The sequence below is a fragment of the Nelumbo nucifera genome, chromosome 3 (assembly GCF_055504915.1).
Source record: "Nelumbo nucifera cultivar China Antique chromosome 3, China Antique-T2T, whole genome shotgun sequence".
Taxonomy (NCBI): domain Eukaryota; kingdom Viridiplantae; phylum Streptophyta; class Magnoliopsida; order Proteales; family Nelumbonaceae; genus Nelumbo; species Nelumbo nucifera.
Window position 1 is genome coordinate 63,209,921 of NC_142651.1, and position 6,229 is coordinate 63,216,149.

A 6,229-nucleotide genomic window follows, 5' to 3' on the forward strand; every position below is an offset into this window, starting at 1 on the left:
GGGCTGGTTTTCTTCTCCTCTGCAACCAAGGTATTGCTGTCTGACACGTGGCAGTCTTGATCTAATCAATTCTATTGGAGTTTTAGAGCTGTCCATACACGTGGCCGTTGCTTTGCTAGGGAATGGACAATCCATGTGAGGCTGTTGGTGAGAGTTCTGTTTGGCATCGTTTCCCCTTCACCGGTTCCATTTCATGAATAAATAAACATGCAGCAACCAAACATTTTATGACCGTTTCTACTAAGGGGGTGTTTGGTTTCATTGTGTTTTTTTTTTTCAAAAAATGCCACTGTATTTTATAAGAAAATGGCGCCACAATAGGACCCACATCAGCCATCATACCACAAAACATCTTGGAAAGAAAAAACACCAAAAACGGTGTTTTCAAAAATGAACAGTTTTTTAGAAAATGGCAAAACGTTTTTTACTGTTTTTTTGAGAAAATGGTTGACCAAATAGCATATGCCAATTTCTTTTTTATCATTTTTTGAAAATCTGATGTGGTACCATTTTCTGAAAAAAACGACAATGATCCCTAACACCACTTAAAATTACCATTAGATGCTGATTAGGCACTTATTGAACGGTTTTACAAAAATCATATTTCATATCTAACTTAAATTTTTTTTCCTAATTCCAGTTTTCGTGCACACAAGTACCAAGGAAGAAGCAAGTACACTGTTTAAACGTACAATCAGTGTCTAAATTCTCATCTAACGGTTGTGCAATAATTTGGAACACACAAATGGCAGAACATAAAACCTCCAAATAGTGTTTAGATTAGAGATGCCAAATTTCCCCATTCCCGCCAGGTACCCATCCCCCTCCCCAACTTAGGAGTGAGCAAGAAAAGATGAAAAATCGAATCAACCCAAAAACCAATCGAAACTGAATCGACTAGTTCGGTTAACCAATTTTTTTTGTTTCGGTTTTGGTTAACCAAAAATAGAAAATCGGCTTTTAACCGAATCGATCGGTATACATATATTTATATATATTTTATATTTTTTATATATTATAAATTAATAAATATGTATTATATATAAATATATATTTATAATATATAATATATTATTTATTATTTAAAGTATAATATTTCATATATATTTCTAGTGCTTTATTATATATTTATATATTTTTTATAATTAATATTGTAAATAATAAAAAACTGACGAACCGACGAACCGAACCAATGGTTAACCAAACCGATCAACCGGTTAACTGATCGGCTTCAGTTCAGTTTCAGTTACCAATTTCCAAAAACCGGTAACCCTAGTTTGGTTTAAAAAATAAGCCTAAAGTTCGGATAATTGAACCGTAAGCACCCCTACCCTAACTCGATGGGGTCAAGATGGAGATTGCCTTGGCGGGGTGGCGATGGGGATGGGAAGTGAAGTCCCCACCTCGCCTTGACCCCGATTATATATATTAAATATATATTACTATAACTATTATTGTTATTATTATTATTATTATTATTATTATTATTATTATTATTATTATTATTATTATTATTATTATTATATTATTATTTATATTATATATATCAAAATATATTTAAAATATTATTTATATTTTAAAATTTTCTTTTATTTTAAGTAAACTTATTTTTTTTTCAAAAAACATTGTTAATTAAAAAATTTTAGGGATTTAGGTCCCCATGGGGAACCCATCTTCATCGAGGACCGAGGTCAAGGATGGGGATTTATTTCAAAATCGGGGTTAGAAATGAGGAATGTAATTCCCACCCAAACCCGCTCCATTGTGATTCCTAGTCTAGATTTTCATATAAGGAGAAAGGATTGGTGTGAGCTCCATAAAGCTCATGGTTGGCTCAAAGAAATGGACTCGTCACCCATTTTTCAAAGGAAATGGGTCCTCATTTTCAGTATATGAAATTTGACTTTATTGCTTTGATGGTGACCCCACCATCCTCCACCAAGGAAGGCACTAAAATGAAAGATTTTGGATCCCAAAGGTTGGGAGAGGAAAAGTGTTAGGCAACCCTCTCTCTAAGCTGTTGTAGTAGCCCCATACGGGAACAATTCAGGCTTAAATTCCAACAAAACACCAATGAAAAGGATTGCTCAAAACTCTTGAAGTATGGACAAAACATTCCCAACTTCACCCAAAATCAATGTGTTAAAAACCAACCCAAAGGCTAAACCATTTTTGCCTCCAAGTCATGAGTTACCGATTCAACTAGTCGGGTCAAACGGTTCAAACAATTCCACATCATATATATATATATATGTGTGTGTGTGTGTGTGTGTGTGTGTTGTAAATATATATTTTATCAATAAATAATGTACAAATATGTTTTAGATATGTAATATGTATTTTTATATTTGATTTATATTTTTTAACTCAGTTTTTAATTTTTTTATTTATAAAAAATATTAAAAATTGCAATTTGAGGCTAAAAAAAATTTTTTTTGCAAAAATAGTGGGGCAAGGCACCGACGACACCTTGGGATGCATAAATCTCGAAAAGTTACCCAAAAAAAAACTCAATCGAACATCAGAGTACAAAGTTATGGCCTTCGAAAGTTTGCATACATTGAGTGTGCAACCCACGACTCGGTGACTGGGGCGAACGGGTCAACGGTTGAACTGGCCGGGTCGAACGGTTCTTGACCGTCTGATGGGTCTTGACTAAACCGGACCCAGAATCTTGTCGGGTGATGGTTCAACCAACCAAATCAACGGCGGGTTGAAAACACTACCCATAATTGATTTAAGGTGATGTTATCGGGTCTTAGGTACTAATTTCCCTAAGACCCTTGCCTCTATACCTCTTTTTCCAAATCTGGAGGAAACTAGGAATGCAAGTTTCCCATGATTTAAATACTTAAAGCAACTCAAAGCTAGATAAAAAACAGAGATCACAACTTCTAGTTCAAATAATAGAATGAGAGGTTTAGTTCTCATATATGACATTGCGGGAAGCTTTCTAGCAGCTGGAAAAAGTTTAGATGTAGTTTGGATGAGCGATTAAATTGGGGAGAATGCTTCTGGTCATAAATTTTCAATTTGAAAGCAACGGAGGTGGATTTGAGGCTTGAGCTTTAAAAACTTTGGAATTTCAAGTATATTTGAAGCATTACAGAAGCTGGGGGAAATGTTATTTCTCCTCCTCAAGTTTGAGATAGACCTCTATTTATAGAGGAAAAGGGAGGGAAATTGTACGAAATTTGTCCAACTACAGTGCATGGGATTCAACAGAGTTCTTTCACCAAAATAGACAAAGTTTTTGAGAGCAAAGAGCCTTTAGTTGACCTCTCCTTCTTTGTGCAATAATTTTCCTCGAGTTTAGGTAGTTTTCTATGAACTTTGTATGTCCAATGAGTATAAACTTCGTGCATCCACTTAAAGCTTAGGGGCATGCTAGACATTGCAATCCTATATTTGGGCCTAATAGTGGCAAGAAAAGCAAAAATTTGATTCATGTACAAATGTGGTTTTTGTCTTTTCTTAGTTTTAAGTGGGGTTTCTTTGGTATTTTTAGCTTTTTAAGCCTATTAGTCACAAATCCATTGGTCCATGTGTTCTAATGAGTTAGGTAGGGAGCTGACATCAGTTCCATTGAAATGACATTTTCCTAGTTTTACAGTCAAACAAGTGAATTAAGTCATGAAATTTAACATGTTGGGGTTTTTTGGGTCTCTAAACACGATGGTGGGGTTTGATTAGCCAAATAACTCTTGAATGGTGGAGATTCATGGAAGGTAAGCTCTTGATAAACTATATTTGTTAAAGCGGAACCATAGCTTGATGATGGATCAAATGAAGGGTTTTTGAGTTGAAATTTGGTACAATGGCATGGATTGGGATTATGAGGCTGTTGGGAGGGTTTAACTGTGTCAGGAATATATGGATCATAGGTTTTAGGCTCGAGAAGTGTTGTAGTGTTAGACACATCAAAATGGAATCTCTGATAGATAAATGGTTAAACCAAGGAATTTGGAGTTGAAATTTGGTAAAATTGGTTGTTTATAGATTTTGTTTCATGTGATGGAATCTGATCAAGGATCAAGTATGGTGATGTGTCATAATCATGATCATCAGAAGGGAATCATGTGGATTTAATAGTGGATTTGAGGGTATTTGGGCTGAAATTTGGTTTCTTAAGGTTTTGACACGTTTTAAAGAGATTGGTATGGTATGATCAGACATCCAAAATGCAGGAGATGGGTTAAAGAAGGATCAAGCAAAAATCGAGCACTAATAATTGACACGTAAAGAACTTTCACATAAGGCTACAAACCGTTCTTTTCCTCCTCCATTTCATTCTTGTTACTTCAATTATCATTGAATTCAGGATCAAATTCACTAACATCTAATTCCTCTACCATCTACCATAATGCCATTCTTATGAACGATTCCAAATCTTACTAACTTCCATATCTCATTCTTATTCTTCAACAGATCTTAAATAAGTTCAAAGGATTAAGATCCCTTTCATGCTTTGCAATGTTTAAGAAATTCTATGATGAGACTTACATAAGCTTAAAGACTCAACATCCCTTTACATGGGTGTGATAGTTTGTTTTTCCTCTAGTACAATTCTCTTTGATTACATTTAGTTTAGGTTGAAGGATGTTGGATTTGAGGAGCCATAGGAAAAATTTGGTCCTACCTTTTTTATCACAGTCTTCAGTGTTGGTTGGTTGTTTTGAGTTGATGTTATCATTTGAAGTTTTGTCAAGGTCTCCTTCATCCATTACTAGTTTTGTACCTTTTTTTTTATTTCTATATCCATATTTTCTCATCTCTAAGCGGTGTTTGGAACCAATGTCTTTTCCTAAGAGGTAGTTTTTGAGAAAATGGTGCTGCATTGGCATGTTGTTTTTTTAGAAAATATTTTTTTCTTTTTTTTTTCTATTTTCTACCATTTTTGTTGCTACCACATAGGCATTTTTCAATGCCATGTCAGCATATTATTGCTAACAATAGTGAACAAACAAGAAAATAGGTGTTTTCTCATACCACACCTTCCCTGATTTCCAAGGCATGGTCTAAGAAAATGTTTTTTTTTTTGGGAAAAATGCATAACCAAACATGAGGCGTTATTTGAAAAAACAGATTTCATATGTGATACTGATGTATCACCTTTTTTTTAAGAAACGATATCAGTTCCAAACACCAAGTTAATCCCCCATTCAAATGGAAGATGGAGTTTCATTTGTGCAGGTATATATGCCATCGAAGATGTATCATAGTTGCACTTTTAAAGTAATCATGTCTAAATTGAGCCACATGGTCCCCCCATTGGAAGCATGTTCTGACTTTCCACACTCACCTTCGAAACTTGATTCAAGAATTGTTCTTTTGATGCTTCTTCCAATGGTTGTTGATTCCAATTTCAAGCAATTCATTACATGGACGTTTTTAGCTCAAGTACCCCCAACCAAACTTGATTATAACCATTAGATTAATAATGCCCATGTAGTGTTGATGTGGCACCATTTCTACTTGAAATAACTACAGTTTCAAATAGGACAAAAAGTTGTATGGAATTCTTTTCCTTGAATTTAATTAGGGAGAATATATTGGTCATGTTTGGTAACATGGTTGTGTAAGTACATGGAGTTGGTCACCCCACTTCTTGCAATGTGTGATGAGTGCAATGAACACCTAGTAACACGGTAAAGCATATAGAATTGTAGCATTGCATTGAAACTCATTGCATCGCAACCTCACATCACATTTAGTCTCTCATTGCATTCTCTTTAACCCCATTGTGCTTTCATCACATTCTCCAAACCCTATTGCATTCATCGCATCCTCTATGACTTTATTGCACCCTTGTCATATTTCCTCATCATCGCAACTTCTTAAGGACCTGGGAAGGGTTGTAGCTATTCACATCCTCATGTGTGCATGTTCGGAAAAGGTGGGAGCCCAAGTACTGAAGTAATTGCATGGGAACATGGTAAAGCCCTAACTAGTCCAGGTGGCATTAACTAAACTACCTTGTAACAAATTCAAAAAGACCTAGAAGATGTGGGAACTAAACCACTTTGTAAAACTCAAAAAGGAGCTTTTAGAATGGTAAAGCTTCCTTCCTAAGGAAATCTATAAATAAGAGATATTGTTAAGAGACTTACACCTTTTACTTCCTAGTTTTTAAGAGTTCCTATGAGTACTATTTCCAACATCCGAAGACCCCCCTCACCCTCTTGAACCTCGAGACTGAGATCTAAACATTTCTCCTGCAACTTCCTTT